Source organism: Anomaloglossus baeobatrachus, chromosome 5 (assembly GCF_048569485.1).
Source record: "Anomaloglossus baeobatrachus isolate aAnoBae1 chromosome 5, aAnoBae1.hap1, whole genome shotgun sequence".
NCBI classification, from domain to species: Eukaryota; Metazoa; Chordata; class Amphibia; order Anura; family Aromobatidae; genus Anomaloglossus; species Anomaloglossus baeobatrachus.
In genome coordinates this window covers 569,553,123-569,573,709 of record NC_134357.1, presented here as the reverse complement: position 1 = coordinate 569,573,709, position 20,587 = coordinate 569,553,123, and the positions used below count along the sequence as shown (strand labels likewise).

At 45.1% G+C, this 20,587-nt stretch overlaps 1 pseudogene; it reads right to left on the bottom strand.

Moving 5' to 3' along the window:
* Positions 1-672: 672 nt before the first annotated feature.
* Positions 673-20,587, bottom strand: part of LOC142313058 (uncharacterized) — a 44,110-nt pseudogene continuing 24,195 nt past the window's right edge.

Genomic DNA, 20,587 nt, shown 5'->3' with positions numbered 1-20,587 from the left:
TCCTTGCTTCAATATTTCAATACAAACGGTATACCAGCTCTCCCTCAACTAAAAAAGTTTTAAGGCAAGATCTTACATAAAAACAATAAAAAAAAATATAGAGGCCAACAGATGAATATTAGAATTAAGTGCAGATGTGTATTAGTCTTTGGTTAAAAATTTTAAAAAGGTGGTCTGATGCCTGTCTCTTCCATATGACCTCGCATTTAGGTGTGGGTAGATGCTGTTATACGCATATTTGATTAGCACAGTAGAAGATGGAACTATCCAGTCTACATTTAGTTTCATCTGATCAATAAGACATGATAATTATTAGACGTGACATGCTTGGTGTCTGACATTTGCCTCAGCATCTATCCTGATCATGTATATCAGAGAAGCGCTGGTCAACCCCTTTAAGATGCAGTTATAGTGCTCACATAAAGATTGTTTTTTATACATGGTGAATTATTTTGGTTGTTCTATGCATTCTACTTGCTGATATTTATTGGTCATTGCATACAGTATATTTACTCATTATCATTTATTGTTCTAAATTAATTTCCCTTTTAGACTTGATTTACAGGGAGAACAATCCACACATTTTGGTCATGAAAATGGATTTTACCCTGCATGAATTCTCAGATGTGCAGCAAGATATCAATTCTTGGTAAAACATTTCCAATATTGTGGTCATGAAAAGGGCTTTTTCACTATGTGAATTCTCAGATGTGCTTTAAGTTCTGATTTACTGGTACATTTCTCACATTCTGAACATTAAAATGGCTTCTCCCCTGTGTGAACTCTCAGATGTGTTTTAAGATATTTTTTACTGGTAAAACATTTACCACATTCGTGACATAAAAATGGCTTCTCCCCTGTGTGAATTCTCAGATGTGTTTTAAGATATTTTTTACTGGTAAAACAATTACCACATTCGTGACATGAAAATGGCTTCTCCCCTGTGTGAATTCTCAGATGTATTTTAAGATCTGGTTTACTGGCAAAACATTTCCTACAGTGTGAACATGAAAATGGCTTCTTCCCTGTGTGAATTCTCAGATGTGAGGTAAGATTTTTTTGGCTGGTAAAATATTTCCCACATTCTTGACATGAAAATGGCTTTTCCCCTGTATGAATTCTCAAATGTGACGTAAGATTATGTTTACTGGTAAAACATTTCTCACATTCTGGACATGAAAATGGCTTCTCCCCTGTATGACTTCTCAGATGTACAATAAGATAGTCTTTCCTGTTAAAACATTTCCCACATTCGTGACATGAAAATGGATTTTCCCCTGTGTGAATTCTAAGATGTGTGTTAAGATCTGATTTGCTGGTAAAACATTTCCCACATTCTGAACATGAAAATGGCTTCTTCCCTGGGTGAGTTCTCTGATGTGCTTTAAGATATTTTTCACTGGTAAAACATTTCCCACATTCATGACATGAAAATAGCTTCAACCCTGTGTGAATTTTCAGATGTGAGGTAAGATATTGCTTACTGGTAAAATATTTCCCACATTCTGGACATGAAAATGGCTTCAACCCTGTATGACTTCTCAGATGTACGATAAGATAGTCTTTCCTGTTAAAACATTTCCCACAGTCTGAACATGAAAATGGCTTCTTTCCTGTGTGAATTCTCAGATGTGAGGTAAGATATTGTTTACTGGTAAAATATTTCCCACATTCTGGACATGAAAATGGCTTCTCCCCTGTATGAATTCTCATATGTGAAGTAAGATAATGTTTACTGGTAAAATATTTCCCACATTCTGGACATGAAAATGGCTTCAACCCTGTATGACTTCTCAGATGTACAATAAGATAGTCTTTCCTGTTAAAACCTTTCCCACATTCTGAACATGAAAATGATTTATCCCCATTATGAGTGTTTTGATGTCCAGAATCTTTTTTGTTATTTTCATTTTGCTTAACAGTCTGTAATGAATCAGAAGACAGGTCCTGTTGATAAGGAATAGATGATAGATTTTTGTTGTGAATGGCTGGTGGTATATCTTGAATGTCATGATTTTCAGATTGATATGGTTTAACACCATAATCAGCAGCTTCAAAATTAGTAAATGGCAGACATCCCTCTGATGCACAGTCCTCTGCGAAGAAATTTTTTTTTTTTTTCATAAATGCTGACTTTTGAAACAAATTGTATTAAAATTCAATTACTAGCTGATGAAGACAGGGGTACAAACTGCAGACATCTATGCAAGACCTAATAGATTATGATATTAACCCCTTAATGACAGCCGATACGCTTTTTTACGACAGCCATTAGGGTCCTTAATCCTCAGTGCCACTTTTTCATGTTGCTGAGAATTGTGTATAGCGCCACTCAGTGGGCAAACATCCAGTGAGTGATAGTTGTATATGACAGGTGACACCTTGCACCATCGCACCCTGAGGTTATCTGATGATGCCAGGGTATGATGGCCTGTTAGACCCAGCTATAGGCAAAGTCTAAAAGACAGAGTCTATAAGGCAGCGGGAGTGAGAAACTAATAGGTCTCAGGCACTGCAGTGCACCAGTACTGCAATGTATAAGACCAAAGATCAAGTTAAAAAAATATTCATGTCCAAGAGTGCGACTGCGTGAAAAGTAAAATGGGTCACTGTGATAGATATTCTGCAACATGTGACTCAAGCAGTAATCCACAGACTAACAGAAATTAACTCCAGCAAGCCCCATTACTTACAAGAACACAGCTGGTTAACGCCCGAGCATGTCTGTGCAACTCAACAGCAGAAGTGTGAGGAGTGTCTGACTCTGCTGTGTGAACAGCGTAAGAAATAGTCCTGACACTCAGCGAGTTTCGAGCCAGACATTGTGTGACTAAATGATGCTAAAAATGTAGCTTTTCCATTATACAAGCATTTTTATGAAAAGTGAACAAAAAGTCATATGTTACAAGAAAAATTATAGAACTGATACCATTTAACTGTCCTGAAAAAAAACAAACCACGAAATGCCGCAATCGACAAAAAAATAAAGAACTTACAGCTCTCAGAACATGGCGATGCACAAAAATTAATTTTTGTAAAATATTATTTTGTTTGTAAAAGTATCAAAGCATAAACGAAATATTAACAGAAATAAACACGTGAAATAGACCCTTCTGTGTCTAATGACTCTATACAATAAACTTGGGAAATAGATCCCTTTGTGTGTAATGACTATATAATAAATACATAAAATAGATCCTTCTGTGTATAATGACTCTATACAATATATAGAAATAGATCCCTCTGTGTGTAATGACTCTATATAATATATAGAAATAGATCCTTTTGTGTGTAATGACTCTATATAATATATGCATTTCCTTTTTGTATTGAATTACTGAAGTAAATTAACTTTTTGATGATATTTAATTTATTGGGAAGCACTTGTATTTGCCTTTTGGATAAGTACTAAGCCATCCCATTCTTCTGTGGATGTAATAAATACTTGTCTTTTGGGGCCCAAGCCCAGACAAGCTGGTACACTGACAGACCCCGGGTGTGTGCTCTTGTGTCTGATGCATCGCTATTAATTCGACCAACATTGGCAGATCTGGAGATCCCGTGTATCTCACCCCAAATTAGCTCCCAAGAATGGAGTTTCCATGACAATGGAAATGAAAAAGCTATATATTTTGATTTAAAAAAAACCAAACATTTTTAGCATGTACCAATTGTAATTGTACCAGCTGGTAAATAATAAATATAGAAGCTACTACTCACCTGGGCAGTTATCTGTAGGAATATCTTCTGTACTCCGCTCATCACCCCTCACATATGTCTCTGTTGTATTAATGTAGGGCAGATCTTCCCCCTGAAACAAATATTGTAAAAGTCACAGACAGATGGAGAAGTCCCATCTATGATCAGCTCTAATCCTGCCATCTCCACCGCTCTCATTACACAAGTATAACACATATAATACTGGAGGATAAAACAAGACTGAGCACAAGACCTTCACAGCCGTCTACACATCATAGGGAGATTTCATGGCACCTTCTCTCCATCTACCTGATGATCCTGAGGAACATCGGGATCTTCTTTTTTACAGTCCTGTGGGAGAAGAGGACGGGGACATCTCTCTAGTGTTGTCCTCTTACTGGATAGACCTGGAGGAGACACATACAGGGACTGAATTCATTCCTTACATACAGATAATTATAGGCCGTGTGTATTTAGTCCTGTCTATTACCTGGTGATGTGAGGAGCTGGGGAACCTCCATCATGACGTCCTTGTACAGATCTTTGTGTCCTTCTAAATACTCCCACTCCTCTATGGAGAAATAGACGGTTACGTCCTGACACCTTATAGGAACCTGACACATACAATGATACCGTCACCCCCGATCCCTTCATAGCGTTACTGTATAATGTCCCAGCATTCCCAGCAGTGTCACCTCTCCAGTCAGCAGCTCAATCATCTTGTAGGTGAGTTCTAGGATCTTCTGGTCATTGATGTCCTCATGTATCGGGGGGTGAGGTGGAGGCCCCGTGATTGGGCTCAGGGGTCTTCCCCATCCCTCAGACACAGGGGCCTGACAGCGCTCACTAGAGGTCTTCTTCACTACTGTGTAATCCTGGTTATGGAGAGACACAGTAATAAATCTCACTCCAGACATTTCCAGAGTCCTCACCTCTCCAGTTCTCTCCATCTGTTATTCCCATAGTTAAGAATGATGTAATGTGACGTCATCAGAATCTCTCACCTCTCCAGTAAGCCGGAAGAGGATCTCTAGGGTGAGGTGTAATATCCTCTCCGCCATCTTGTCCCTGTCCATATCCATCCTTAATGGGGAAATCAGGAGAATTTTGTTATATAGAAGATCTCCACTGAGAGGATCCAATATTGTAGGGACCTGAATGGGGAGAAGATGACGATGTAACATCATGTTGATCCCGTGTAATAATACAATTACTGAAGACTTTATATCTAATTACTGGCCATAGAAATGATGCCATTATATAGTGTTCACCTGTATTTAGTTTGTTTTTTGCTCATCCTTGCGGTTGTGGTTTGGGGTTATCAGATGTGTTTGGCCGATTCATCAACTGCAACTTTATAGAAAGTGGCAAAATTGGTCAAAAATGTTGTCAAGTTCACACTGAGCTATTTTATACAGTAAGGTCCAATAATATTTTGATAGTGACACATATTTTTGGCATTTTAGCGGTTTACTAAACTATATTCAAGATACAGTTACATAAAGAATATAGACTTAAAATACAGACTCTCAAGTTTAATTTGTGGGGTTTCACATCCTAATTGGAGTCAGGGTTTAGGAATTACAGCTCTTTAACATGTAGCTGCCTCTTTCAGGAGACCAAAATGAATTGGATAATTATCTTAAGAGTTGTTTAATGGGTAGCATGAGCTATTCCCCCTATTATTTATCATACATTCAGCAGGTAAAAGGTTTGGAACTGATTCCAGGTGCGGCATTTGTATTTGGAAGCTGTTGATGCAAATCCACAACATGCGGTCAAAGGAGCACTAAATGAAATTGAAACAGAGTTAGAAATCCATCACGGAGATAGCAGAAATATTAGTGAGGACCAAATCAAAAGGACACCGGTGGGGCGTGGCCTAGCAGAGCATGGTGCTGGTCACATAATCCAGGAGCTCTGACGACTTCAGGCAGTGAAGCGGTTCACACATCTTACCGGCAGTTCCTTCAGCGGTGAATTTTTCTCCAGGCACTCAGTATCACCCTGGGATCAGATGAGGTGGTCCAAAACCGGGCTCCGGAGCTCCCCCAGAAAGGTATCTGACTTCTTTGCCAGAAGCTCCGGGCTGGAGAGGATTTCTAAGATGGCTGCTGCCTCCCCTCATGCTGCAAAGTCTGCAGGGCCTGCACGCTCTGCTACTTCCTCTGCCTCAAGCAGAGGAAGCTCCATGGAGACTGTGGGCACTGTGGAAATGGTAAGCTCTGATAACCAGCCTGTCACAAAGGAGGAGATGAAATCCCTCTTTGCAGCTTTCAGGAAAACTATGCAAAATGATATAAAGAGCATGTTGGCAGAGCTGAAGGGGGAAGTTGGAGCCATGGGGAACCGCACAGATTATTTGGAGAACAAAATGGAGGAGTTAATAGCGTCCCACAATGCCCTGATAGATGAGCATGGGGAGCTTAAAGCTGAAGTCCACAAGTTTACATCTAAAATGCTGGACCTGGAGGACAGATCCAGGAGAAACAATGTTAGAATAAGAGGAATACCAGAAGAAGTGCATGACAAAGATTTGCTCCCCCTGTTACAGGACTTTATTCAAGCTGTTGTGCCTAAAGCAGAAGGGAGAGATATCTTAGTGGACTGGAGCCACAGAATCCCTAAGCCTCAAGGACTTAACCCTTCGATTCCCAGAGATACTATTGCCCGCATTCACTTCTATAAAACAAAGGAGGCCTTCCTGCTTGGTTTAAAAAAGAAACTTTCCCTGCCAGACAGATTTGCTCGCCTTTCGAGAATAGAGAGAATTCACCCCTTTTACAAAGATCCTACGGGATAAAGGCATTATATACTGTTGGGGTTTCCCTATCAAGCTCATTGTCAGTAAAGATGGTAATACTCGGGTTTGCTTCTCTACTGCGCAACTGGGGAAAGTGTTTGACGACTGGGATATTCCATCCCCTCCGCCATCTACCTTGGATAAAGATTCACCCCAAAACAGGAGAATTAATCCTGAATGGTTCAAAGCTTGAAGTTCCCATAACTTTCGCCTTTTGAGGTCGTGGTCTCCATTTTTCTGGATTTTTTTTTTTGTTTCTGCAGAGGGTGCTGGCTACTAAATTTTGTGGCCACATTCTGCCCACCTGCAGTTCCTGCCCCACGAGCGTCTTTTTTTCGCTCCTACTGTTTTGACTGCTTATCAGTCCTTCTGTAGCTCCGTCATGTTATGTGAGGAGCAACTTGTTTCTCAGTTTATCTTTAATTGTTATATCATGTTATTTGTTGATAGGTCTTGCCTCTTTGTACCGTTTCTTTCTGTAGGGTTAATACTCCAAAGGAAGCAGATTCTCGGCTATCACAGACACTTCTGGCCTTACATACCATGGGTTTAAAGGTATTGTCTCTAAATGTAAAGGGATTAAATTCTCCGCATAAAAGGTCATGGGTCTGGAAAGAGGCAAGGAAGGCGAGTAGTGATGTTTTGTGCATTCAAGAATCACATTTATTAGCCCAGGATAATGGTAGAATGAAAAATGTTAATTATCCTCATCAGTTTTTGCCAATAATGTCCACAAAAGGGCGGGTGTGGGAATCCTCATTAAAAGCTCTGTAGCCTTTCAGCTTGAAAGGGTGGTGGGGGACATTGAGGGGAGATATGTCATTTTAATTGGTCTACTAAACAATGTGCAATTCACTATTGCTTCAGTGTACGCTCCCAATGTGGGCCAATTAAAATTCATCGGTAAATTTTTGAAGACTTTTAGGGGAGTGGCAAAGGGTTCCTCGGTGATATGTGGAGACTTTAATGTCCTTATGTGTAAATCCCTAGATTGTTCCCACCAAACCCCGGCCAGAAAAGAGATGGGCCACCTGATCAGTGAGTTTCGCTTTCATGATATATGGCGATATGCTTATGCAGGAGAGAGAGACTACTCTTTTCACTCCCTAAGGTTTAATACCTACTCTAGAATAGATTATATCTTAGTAGATGATTCGGTACTGTTGGGTTGTGACCAGATTAACATTGGCCCCATTACGTGGTCAGACCACGCGCCCGTTATGTTAACAATTTCAGACGAGGGTCCTACCCGGTCTCCTTCCAAATGGAGACTGAATGATTATATCCTCACTAACCAAGATACCAGCGATGAAATCGCTTGGCAATTAAAATAATTTTTTGCCATTAATGATAATCAAATGGTCTCGCATGAAACTCTTTTGGAGGCCCATAAGGCCTTTGCTAGAGGTGTCCTCATCAAAATTGCAGCAGTGGAGAAAAGGTTAAAAGCATTGAATGATATTTTGTCTAAACTCCAGCTCCTGGAAAGGGCAAACAAGGCCCACCCCTCTGACATGTTCCTTGACTCTATTAGAGGTCTGAGAGATCAGCTGAGATCATTTATACTGTATTGCTATGAAAAAATCTAAAAAAGCTTAAATCCAAATTCTATAGCTTGGGTGATAGAGCCGGTAGGGTCCTAGCAAGTCGTGTGAAGAAAAGGGAGGCTCGGATGGCCATTCCCTTTTTGATTAAGCATGACGGGTCCAAAGTTTTAAACCCTACTCATATAGCTAGTGAGTTTAAAGAATACTATTACCAACTATATAATCTCAAGTCAGATCCTAAAACACACCAGCCCACGAAGGGTGAAATTTCTTCTTTCCTTGCTAAACTAAATTTTCCCAAACTTTCCCACACAGCTCTGGCTGCTCTTAATAACCCCCCCCTTACTGAGGAGGAAGTAGTTCGGGTTATTAATTCCTCTAAGAGACTTTCTGCCCCCGGGCCAGATGGTTTTTCTAATTCTTACTACCGCCAGTTTGCGCACAACTTGGCTCCATTTTTGGTTAGAACATTCTCACTATGAAGGTACTCATCTGATATCCAATCTGAAAGCTTGGCTGCGACAATCACTACTATTCCTAAACCGGGGAAGCCTCCAACCTCTCCTGGTAACTTCAGACCTATCTCTCTTTTGAATTGTGATGTGAAGTTATATGCAAAAGTCTGGGCTAATAGACTCCTCTCAGTTTTGCCGGCCCTGGTCTCCCCTGACCAAGTGGGATTTGTCCCAGGGAGGCAGGCTAGAGATGGCACTAGAAGAGTGATTGATTTGATGGATTTTCTTGAATCCAGTTGTACCCTCGGTGTATTCCTGTCTCTAAATGCGGAAAAAGCGTTTGACAGGGTACACTGGAGCTATGTGGACGCCGTTTTGGACACATTTGGTTTCTCTGGTAATATAAAGGATGCTATTATGGCCTTATACAAAAAAACAAATGCTTCAGTCTGTGCAGCAGGCATCTATTCTGATAGATTTGACCTGACTAATGGGACCCGCTAGGGTTGCCCTCTTTCTCCTATAATTTTTGCTTTAGTCATGGAGCCCCTGGCGGAGTCCATTAGGCTCAACCCGGAAATCTCTGGAGTTAAAATAGGCCCTGTAGAACATAAGATCGGTCTATATGCAGACGATGTAATACTCTCTTGCACGGATAGTGAAAAATCATTGATAGGGATCAAAAACGCTCTCCTTGAATTCTCTAAGATTTCATATTACAAGCTAAACGAAGGAAAATCGGTCTCTTCTCAGTTAATGTTCCACCATCTGTTAGAGATAGAATCTCCTCACTTGTCCCGTATACTTGGGCCCAGGACGGCTTTTAGTACCTAGGGCTAAGGATTTCTAAACTTTCCAATATTGTCAAACAGAATTTTAATACTCTGAATTCCATTTGAAAGGACATAGACAATCAAATACATTTACCCCTTTCCTGGATAGCACGCATTCAGATAGTTAAGATGATGTTCCTACCAAAAATTATTTATTTATTCCGCTGTCTTCCCTTGAGGTTCCCCAAGAGGTTTCTCTCTCTCCTGCAGACAGTTGTGAGCAGATTTATTTGGGCAGGAAAGAAACCTAGGGTTGGTATCTCTACCTTATTTATAGTTATTCACATGGTGGTCTGGGGGTCCCGAATTTTTTATTTGTACCATAAAGCAGCGGTTCTAGAGGCGTTAAGGGAGTGGTATGATGATTCTAGTACTCAAAAATGGGTGCTTGTGGAGAAATACTTGGCCCCGCGTGGGACTTTGAGATTTCTACTGGAGGCGCGAGTACTTAGTTCCTTTGCCCCCTCTCTTCCCCTGCAGACAATGAAAGTGGCATTTTCTTACTGGTCTGATTTGGTCTCTACTCGTCAGGTGATTAAATTTGAGTCTCTCTCTATTAAGCCCGCTTTACACACTACAATATATCTTACGATGTGTTGGTGGGGTCACGTCGTAAGTGATGCACATCCGGCATCGTAAGGTACATTGTAGTGTGTAACAGCTCCGTGCGATTGCGAATGAACAGTAAAACGTTCATCGCACGCATGTCGTTCATTCCTCATGGATTGAACGTCAGGTTGTTCATCGTTCCCGGGGTAGCACACATCGCAGTGTGCGACACCCCGGGAATGATGAACAGATCTTACCTACGTCCTGAGGCTCTCGGCCAGCAATGCGGAAGGAAGGAGGTGGGCGGGATGTTTACGTCCCGCTCATCTCCGCCCCTCCGCTTCTATTGGCCGGCTGCCGCGTGACGTCGATGTGACGCCGAACGTCCCTCCCACTCCAGGAAGTGGACGTTCACCGCCAACATCGAGGTCGTATGGACGGGTAAGTACGTGTGACGGGGGTTAATCATTTGTGCGGCACATTCAACAAAATTGAACGTGCCGCACATACGATGGGGGCGGTTACGATTGCATACGATATCGTATGCAGAATCGTAACATGTAAAGCAGGCTTTAGAGCCTTGGAGCTTCATGTGGATGGCCTCACGTTAGGCAATTGGGTGAGGAATGGTATTATGGTCATGAAAGATATCTTCTTAACTCAGGAGTTGAAACCTTTCTCTGTCCTAATGGATGAATTTGGCCTTCACAGAAATAATTTCTACCAGTATCTGCAAATTCATCATTTTTTAAATTCATGTGTATTTCCCTTATCCTGCCATAATGCTGTTTGCTCACCAATACAGCGTTTTTTTAGTTCCTCCTCCTCTCAAAAACACGGCCTCTTGGTAGTATGTAAAGTGTTTAATTCCCCCAGTAATGGTCCTAAACAAGCGTATATGAGGCGCTGGGAAGGGGCTCTTGCTTTCTCCTCAACCCCAGACCAATGGTGGTCCGCTTCTGGCGACCTGCAGAAATATTCCTCCAGTATCAATCATCTTGAGCAGCTTAAGAAAGTTCACTTTGACTGGTACTACACCCAGCTGAAGATTTCCAAATTCCGTGGTTCCTATCCCCAATCCTGCTGGAAGGGCTGCTCGGGTGTTGGTTCCCTAGGGCACGTGTGGTGGGAATGCCCGCTCATCCAATGTTTTTGGGAAGAAGTGTCTAACATTACCTCAGTTACAGGCCTGGCTGGAAGTTTGAGCGGTCCGCTAGCGCTTTTGGGGATCGGTTTACATATATTCCCTGCCGATTTGAGACCAATTGTATCACACATTCTAAAAGCAGCACGTATGTGTCTGGCAGACCACTGGAGAGAAATAACTATCCCCTCTAAATTGGAAATTATCCAAAAAAAAAATCAATAAACATTACCAATACGAGCTCCTTCTGACCTCAGATCTGTTTACCAAAAATAAAATAAGGAATCGTTGGTCCCCCTGGGTGGTGTCCAAATTCTCGTCCTTCCAGTCCTGATTGGTGGACCTGTTCTCTTATTACCTATCATCCCTACACTTGCTTCCTATGTTGCAAATTGTATGCCCTAACCCTACTATGCAGAATTTTCAGCTGTTATCTGTTTTTACTTTGAATTTTATTGTCCTGCTGTTATAGGACAAGTTTTTCAACTGTCCGCATGTTTGTTGCGGTGTATAACCTGTATTATGTAAAATCTTAATAAAAATTTATTGAAATAAAAAAAAAAAAAAAGGACACTCGTGAGCTTGGAAACTCAACAAGGCCTGGACATCCAGAGAAGACGACAGTGGTGGATGATCGCTGAATCCTTTCCATGTTGAAGAAAAGCCTCTTCACAACAACCATACAAGTCATGAACACTCTCCAGGTATTAGGTGTTTCAGTATTTAATACTACCTTAATAGAAGCCTTCATGAGAGAAAATAGAAGGGTCACCACACGGTGCAAACAATTAATCAGCCTTAAAAATATGAAGGCCATTTTACACAAATCATCTAAAGAAGCCGCCCAGCTCTAGAAAATCATTCAGTCTACAGATGAGACTAAGATCGAGTCAATCACCAGATGTGAACCCCATTGAGCTGCATTTCATATGCTTAAGGCACAAAGACCCACAAACAAGCAGCTGCAGAAAAGGAGTAAAAGCTTCACAAAGCAGGAAACCCAAAGTTTAATGGCGTCTATGGTTTCCAGACTTCAGGCAGCCATTGTTGCAAAGGACTCTCTATAAAATATTAAAAATCAACATTTTATTTATGGTAAAATTACTTTGTCCAATTACGTTTGAGCCCCTGAAATGAGGATGTTTTGTAGAAAAATGCCTGCAATTCCTAAACGTTTCACTGGATATTTTTGTTCCACCCCTTTAATTAAACCTGAAAGTCTTCACATCAATTGCATCTCAGTTGTTTCATTTTAAAACCAAAAATAGCGGCCTGCAGAGCTGAAATCATGAAGATTCGATCACTGTCCAGATATTTCTGGGCCTAACTGTATGTAGCAGATTTGAAGCAAACTTTTGAGCAATTTAGTAGAACCTGAGTTTTTTCGCCCTAAGAACGTGTTTAATTTACACCATTTTGAAGAACTTGGAGCAAAAAACTTCAATTAATATCAGAAAGCAAAAAAGTGACTTAAATAAAGAACAGAAATGATGAATTGGGACCTAAGTTTTCTGGTTCGGAGCCGGTTATACCAGCAGATCGGAGGTGACCGAGAACATTCAGTGGAGGGAAAACTTTATCGCTTTCTACTTGAATCCTTGTCTTCCCGTGATTTAAAGGGAACCTGTCAGCAAAATTTTCGCATTTAAACGAAAAGATTCCCGTTCTGCAGCTCCTGGGCTGCATTCTAGAAAGGTTCCTCTTGCGACTGTGCCCCCTTTGAGACCTAAATAATAATAATAATAATAATAATAATCATCTTTATTTCTATAGCGCCAACATATTCCGCAGTGCTTTACAATTCAGGAGGATTATATATATATATATATATATATATATATATATATATATATATATATATATATATATATATATATATATATATCTATCTATCTATATACAAACAAGTAACAATTATAGAAGATACAATATTTAAAGGGAAAAAAGGCAATCCTGCTTGTGAGAGCTTACAATCTACAATGAGATGGGGGAGGGGCAAGGTACAAGTGCTTATTTACAAGGACAATCCAGCCATCTCAAGGAAATGGGGGGTAGATAATGGCTTCCTAGACCAGTGGGCCAGAGCCTTGAGATGCATTTGGGTGCCATGGAGTTTGACGTGGGGTTATTTTCTGATAAGTTGTGGAGGGATTAGGTGAAATTAGTTTGGCTAGGGAGTGTGATAGGCTGCCCTAAAAAGATGCGTTTTTAGGGAGCGTCTGAAGCTGAGTAAGGTGTGACTTGTCCTAACTTCTTGGGGTAGAGTGTTCCAAAGGTTTGGTGCAGCTCGGAAGAAGTGTTGGATTCAAGAGTAGGAGGTTCGAATTAGTGTGAATGTTAGTCGAAAGTCATTTGCAGAGCGTAGAGAATGGGTGGGATGATAGACAGAGAGGAGGGTGGAGATGTAGGGGGTGCCGCACTGTGGAGAGCTTTGTGGGTGAGAACAAGCAGTTTAAATTGGATCCTGTGATATATGGGCAGCCAGTGCAATGACTGGCACAGAGCAGAGGCACTTTATAAATTCTCACCTTTTTGTATGCAAATGTGGTTTTATGGTCACAGGGGCGGGCTGTATGTCATCCGTTATTCCCCCTCCTGTCGCTGTACGCCGTCCCTCATTGCTCATTTACATACATGAGGACGCCCTCATGTAACTGTGTGCTCCCGAGGTCTCGCGCATGCCCAGTGGCACTCTCGCGGGACTGAGCACTGTGCCAAGCTTGAACGCTGCTGAGGTGATTACGCAGGCGCGAGATTATGGGCAGCGCTGTGATTGTCATCAGCAGCGTCATCCAAGTACCCGCCCAAATCTCGTGCCCGCGCTTTTCCCTCTGCCTCCACCGTTATGCGCAAGTGTGGCCATATTAACCACGTCACCTATTACCCATCTTTCCCTGGAGCAGGAAATAGATGGGAGGAGCACTGATAGGTAATAGGTAACCTGGTTCACATAGCCAGCGCTTGCGCATAACGATGGAGGCAGAGGGAAAAGCGCGGGCACGAGATTATGGGCGGGTACTTGGATGATGCTGCTTTTGACAATCACAGCGCCGCCCATAATCTCGCGCCTGCGGAATCACCTCAGCAGCGTTCACGCTTGGCACAGTGCTCAGTCCCGCGACAGTGCCACTGGGCATGCGCGAGACCTCGGGAGCACACAGTTACATGAGGGTGTCCTCATGTATGTAAATGAGCAATGAGGGACGGCGTACAGCGGCAGGGGTGCGAATAACGGATGACATACAGCCCGCCCCCGTGACCATAAAACCACATATGCACACAAAAAAGGTAAGAATTTATAAAGTGTTTTTTTTGTCTCAAAGGGGACAGACTAGCAAGAGGAACCTTACTAGAATGCAGCCCAGGAGCTGCGGGAGAGAGCAGGGGGAATTCAAGGGGGGGTGCAGAGCAGAGGAGGGTGGAGTGCGGGAGAGAGCGGGGGGGGGGATTCAGGGGAGAGAGAGTCAGGGATTTGGGGGAGGGAGAGAGTGGAGGATTCAGGAGGGAGAGCATGGGGATTCTGGGGAGCAAGCGGGGAACTATCAGAGAAGAGAGTGGGGGATTCAGGAGGGGAGAGGGCAGAGCAGAAGAGGGAGCAGAGGAGGGTGGACAGCGGGAGAGAGTGGGGGGATTCAGGAGGGTGAGCGAGGGAATTCAGGGGGGAGAGTAGAGTGGGAGAGAACAGGGGGGATTTTGGGGGAGAGAAATTTGACAGGCAAGGAAAAACTAAAGATGAAGACACGAGAGAACAATAGAGACTCTGCACCTACCTCCACCTGCAGAGCCGCACACTAGATATATAATACCCTGCACCTACCTCCACCTGCAGAGCCGCACACTAGATATATAATACCCTGCACCTACCTCCACCTGCAGAGCCGCACACTAGATATATAATACCCTGCACCTACCTCCACCTGCAGAGCCGCACACTAGATATATAATACCCTGCACCTACCTCCACCTGCAGAGCCGCACACTAGATATATAATACCCTGCACCTACCTCCACCTGCAGAGCCGCACACTAGATATATAATACCCTGCACCTACCTCCACCTGCAGAGCCGCACACTAGATATATAATACCCTGCACCTACCTCCACCTGCAGAGCCGCACACTAGATATATAATACCCTGCACCTACCTCCACCTGCAGAGCCGCACACTAGATATATAATACCCTGCACCTACCTCCACCTGCAGAGCCGCACACTAGATATATAATACCCTGCACCTACCTCCACCTGCAGAGCCGCACACTAGATATATAATACCCTGCACCTACCTCCACCTGCAGAGCCGCACACTAGATATATAATACCCTGCACCTACCTCCACCTGCAGAGCCGCACACTAGATATATAATACCCTGCACCTGCCTCCACCTGCAGAGCCGCACACTAGATATATAATACCCTGCACCTACCTCCACCTGCAGAGCCGCACACTAGATATATAATACCCTGCACCTACCTCCACCTGCAGAGCCGCACACTAGATATATAATACCCTGCACCTACCTCCACCTGCAGAGCCGCACACTAGATATATAATACCCTGCACCTACCTCCACCTGCAGAGCCACACACTAGATATATAATACCCTGCACCTGCCTCCACCTGCAGAGCCGCACACTAGATATATAATACCCTGCACCTACCTCCACCTGCAGAGCCGCACACTAGATATATAATACCCTGCACCTACCTCCACCTGCAGAGCCGCACACTAGATATATAATACCCTGCACCTACCTCCACCTGCAGAGCCGCACACTAGATATATAATACCCTGCACCTACCTCCACCTGCAGAGCCGCACACTAGATATATAATACCCTGCACCTACCTCCACCTGCAGAGCCGCACACTAGATATATAACACCCTGCACCTACCTCCACCTGCAGAGCCGCACACTAGATATATAACAACCTGCACCTACCTCCACCTGCAGAGCCGCACACTAGATATATAATACCCTGCACCTACCTCCACCTGCAGAGCCGCACACTAGATATATAATACCCTGCACCTACCTCCTCCTGCAGAGCCGCACACTAGATATATAATACCCTGCACCTACCTCCACCTGCAGAGCCGCACACTAGATATATAATACCCTGCACCTACCTCCACCTGCAGAGCCGCACACTAGATATATAATACCCTGCACCTACCTCCACCTGCAGAGCCGCACACTAGATATATGGCTGCTCTGTGCTTACAGGACCTGTGATGATGTCACATGGAGGGGAGGAGTCAGGGTCACATGATCAGCTCCTCAGTGTATGCAGGACTCTGCTGTGCTGGTTGTCATGGTGCTGAATGAGGGGAAGTTTATGTGTGGGGTCAGGAGGGGTTTACAGTGCGGATGTAGCAGAGCCGTGTGTGTACGAGGTGTATGGAGCAGAGCCGTGTGTGTACGAGGTGTATGGAGCAGAGCCGTGTGTGTACGAGGTGTACGGAGCAGAGCCGTGTGTGTACGAGGTGTACGGAGCAGAGCCGAGTGTGTACGAGGTGTACGGAGCAGAGCCGTGTGTGTACGAGGTGTACGGAGCGGAGCCGTGTGTGTGAGGTGTACGGAGCGGAGCCGTGTGTGTACAAGGTGTACAGAGCGGAGCCGTGTGTGTACGAGGTGTACGGAGCGGAGCCGTGTGTGTACGAGGTGTACGGAGCGGAGCCGTGTGTGTACGAGGTGTACGGAGCGAAGTCGTGTGTGTACGAGGTGTACGGAGCAGAACCGTGTGTGTACGAGGTGTACGGAGCAGAGCCGTGTGTGTACGAGGTGTACGGAGCAGAGCCGTGTGTGTACGAGGTGTACGGAGCAGAGCCGTGTGTGTACGAGGTGTACGGAGCAGAACCGTGTGTGTACGAGGTGTACGGAGCAGAGCCGTGTGTGTACGAGGTGTACGGAGCAGAGCCGTGTGTGTACGAGGTGTACGGAGCAGAGCCGTGTGTGTACGAGGTGTACGGAGCAGAGCCGTGTGTGTACGAGGTGTACGGAGCAGAGCCGAGTGTGTACGATGTGTGCGGAGCGGAGCCATATGTGTGTAGCACCCCTGAAGCCATCAGGGATATACAAGGTACTACATCTCCACCAAGATGCAGGGCCTACCCCCTATGGACCCAGAAGACCAGTGTTGGTAACAACAAAACATTCCAGTTAATCACTGTTTTTCCCCAAACTTCCCATACACTTGTACCAGGCTAGGGTTGGACCTAAGGATGGCCACTTAAAGGTGGAGCTGATCCAGTCCACAAGATGACCAGGTGGGAGGGGCTTACAGTTCACAGTCAGAGAGTGAGTCAGAGACCAGTGAGAGAGCAAGTGGAAGCACTGACAGGAGTTTTACAGTGACCTGAGGGCCCAGGCGGTTAGTTGCCGGGGGAGTACGGTGGAGTATTCCCGGAACCACAGCACCAACGGGGTACAGAATCCTAGGACAGGCGAACTCTCCAGGCATACCTGATAAAATCTGCACAGTGAGGGGACCATCAAGGACCTCACTGACCTTGAAGTTGGGGACACAGTAGCAACGGGAGAACCGGGGACCAGGAACTCCGATCCCACAGGGTTCATGCTACCGTCATACAGACTACTGTTGAGAGACTACCAGAAGGGGAACCACAGCCGCTCCAAGCCACGGGGACCCACCAACCAAAGACAGGTGCAAGGGAAAGAAGTCACCAGGTCACTAAACCGGCACTGGGACTAAGGGGACCAGCGGTCAGCACCAGCCTTCCTCGGGTGACCAGTTTCAATCTTACTGTGAGTAAAGGAACCAGTTACACTGCAACCCCCTGTGTGGCCTACCTTCTTTCTGCGCCCATCAACATCTCCTATCCTCTGGGGCCCGGCCCTGCTTGCGGAGGGCCTAACATCCAGGCTGTCACCAACACGAGCCCCAGTAGCAAGAACTGTGCAGCGGCAGCTCTACCCACATAGCCGCAACCCACAAGTGGCGTCACGTATAAACTTTCATTTAAATTTCCCTGTAAATATACCCCTTTTTAAAAAAGCACCCAGGGCACAGAACCAGGCAACGGCCACCAAGTGACATTTCCCCAGCAGTACACTGCTCGGGACAGAGTACCACATAACACAGCTTTTTCCTGGCGTCACAAATAGCATTGAACTGGACCCGGTTATACCGGGTGACGTATGCCTTAAAGACTGTGTTTTATGGACTGTGTTTTACTATTAGTGAAACCGCCACCATTTTTGGTGTAAAAAGTGACTGCATTACAGCAGTGAAGAAAGCGCGAAGTGAAGGCCCTGCCCCCTGGCAGTGTCCAGAATGTAGAAAGGAAACTGGAAGTAGGGAGCCCTACCACAGAATGCATCCAGGACTGTTACCAGTAACATCATGTCTGCAGCGGAGGATCATGCAAGTGAACCAGGTCACGCAGGGATTTGGACGGCGGAGAGGCTGGAAGCAGAGGTCCAGCGGCGGTGCTGGACCATGCGAGCACAGCAACTTCAACGCATCGAGGAGTGGCGAGCAAAATTGATGGGGTTGGCGTCGACCATGCGTGCCCATGAGAACCGGGCACCGCTTGTCCAGGTCGCGCTAACCAGTATGCCGGAGTCCACTTTTGACCAGGCCACATCGCCGCCAGATCCAGTGAGACCTGAACCGGTTACATCACCTTCTCCGAAGGAGAAGGTCCAAGTAGCACAAACTTCTCCGGCCAGATCAGACCCGGCCGCATCACCTTTTCTGGAGGAGAAGGATCAAGCAACGCCGCCTTCTGACCCAGTGACGACAGAACAGGCTGCAGTGTCAACAGGAGCCGTAGAGGAGGCCACCGCCATCGCTGACGACTACTCCCAGGTACTCTGCCCAGTCGCTGTTGGGGATCGGGCAGCGAGCTACCCTGAACCAGGTAGTGGGAGAGCAGCGGTCGTCACCTGGGAGCGGGCCCATGTTGAGGAGGACACCCTCAGGGCTTGCCAGGGCATCATCACCAAGCGGGAGCAGCGAGAGGCACGGTGGGCGCAGGCGGAGGCCAGGGACCTCCAGGAGGAGCAGCGCCTGCGGCGTGCCAGCTGTCGGGCACGGAGACTGCTGTACCAGGGGGTGGTGGAACGCTTTAACCTAAAAAGGGGATGGGGTTTCATTGCTGAGCCCAAAGGAGTCTTCATCTCCTGCCAGGATGTGAGACACCATCTCCCCAAAGGACACCCCGATCGAGACCTGCATGTAGGAGATAAAGTCACTTACACCCGCCACTATGGGGAGCGGGGCTGGTATGCCCTTGATTTGGAGGTCGTTGCAGAGAAACAGCCCCCGATCCTAATACAGCAGTAGAGGTGCACGGGACCAGTGTACCCAGACTGTGAGTGCTGATCCCAGGGGCCAGTCGATCCAGATGGCCCCTTTCCAATACCCTGGTAGCTGTAACCTGTCAAGTTACGCAAAATCAGGGGCGTACATAGAAATCATGGGGCCCCACAGCAGAATTTCATTTTTTGAATCAGATATTTTATATTAAACACTGGTACAATTGTACAAAACAGAGAAATGATCATTGCATAACATAAATGTACATTATCATAGTAGGTTGAACGGCATCGTATTATGCAGAGCTATACAATTAGGCTGGGGCCACACGGGGCACTACTGCGATGCTCGCATGAGACTCGGCTCACACTGGCAGCACAGCAGGAGACGAGTGTCATGCCAGTCTGCCTGCATCTGAGGTCCGACCCTGCGAGCGGACCTCAGCTGCAGGGTGTGGGCCGGCGCGGAGGAGGGATTTCTCTCCCTCTCTCGATTCTCGCTCTGCACGTGCGGTACACCGGTGTACCGCGAGTGCAGTGCGATTTTTCTCTAGCCCCATTCACTTGAATGGGTGCGAGAGAAAAGAGTCTCAGCTTACAATCACAGCATGCTGCGATTGTTTTCTTGGTCCGATTAGGGCTGACAAAATAATCGCTCATATGCGCTGACACACAGGCTAGAATTGGTCCGAGTGGAATACGATGTTTTATCGCACTCCACTCGCACCGACTTTCTCGACGTGTGGCTTAGGCCTTACTCCTCATACACATTTATGATAGTATTTTGATTTTCCATAAACTAACCAATTGAACTACTTAACTTCTTTAGAATAACAAAGAGTTAAGGATAAAAGTTGTTTTTCCTACTATGCTTGTCCCGCTCAACACTCATTCTCCGACCATGTCACTCCATAACATTTTCCGCTCAATCACATCTAACCCTCCCTCTCTTTTCGGTACATCAACAACAACATAGCAGAATTTCTAATTGCCCCCCCCCCCCCCTCAAAAAATAAATTAATTAATAAAAATAAATGAAAATATTGAGCTGAGACACAGAAGAGCATATTTCACAACTTTACAGCACTTACCAAGTAACAGCACTTACCAAGTAATTTTCCTCCTAATGAAGCCCCTAGATTCCCCTTTCATTGCAGCCATAAAATATGATTGCAACAAAAGTGCCCCACAAGCACGGTCAGTATCTTACATAAGTATTTGTAGCCAATTCCAGGAGTGGGTGAAAAATGAAGGAGTGGTGCCGTGTTTC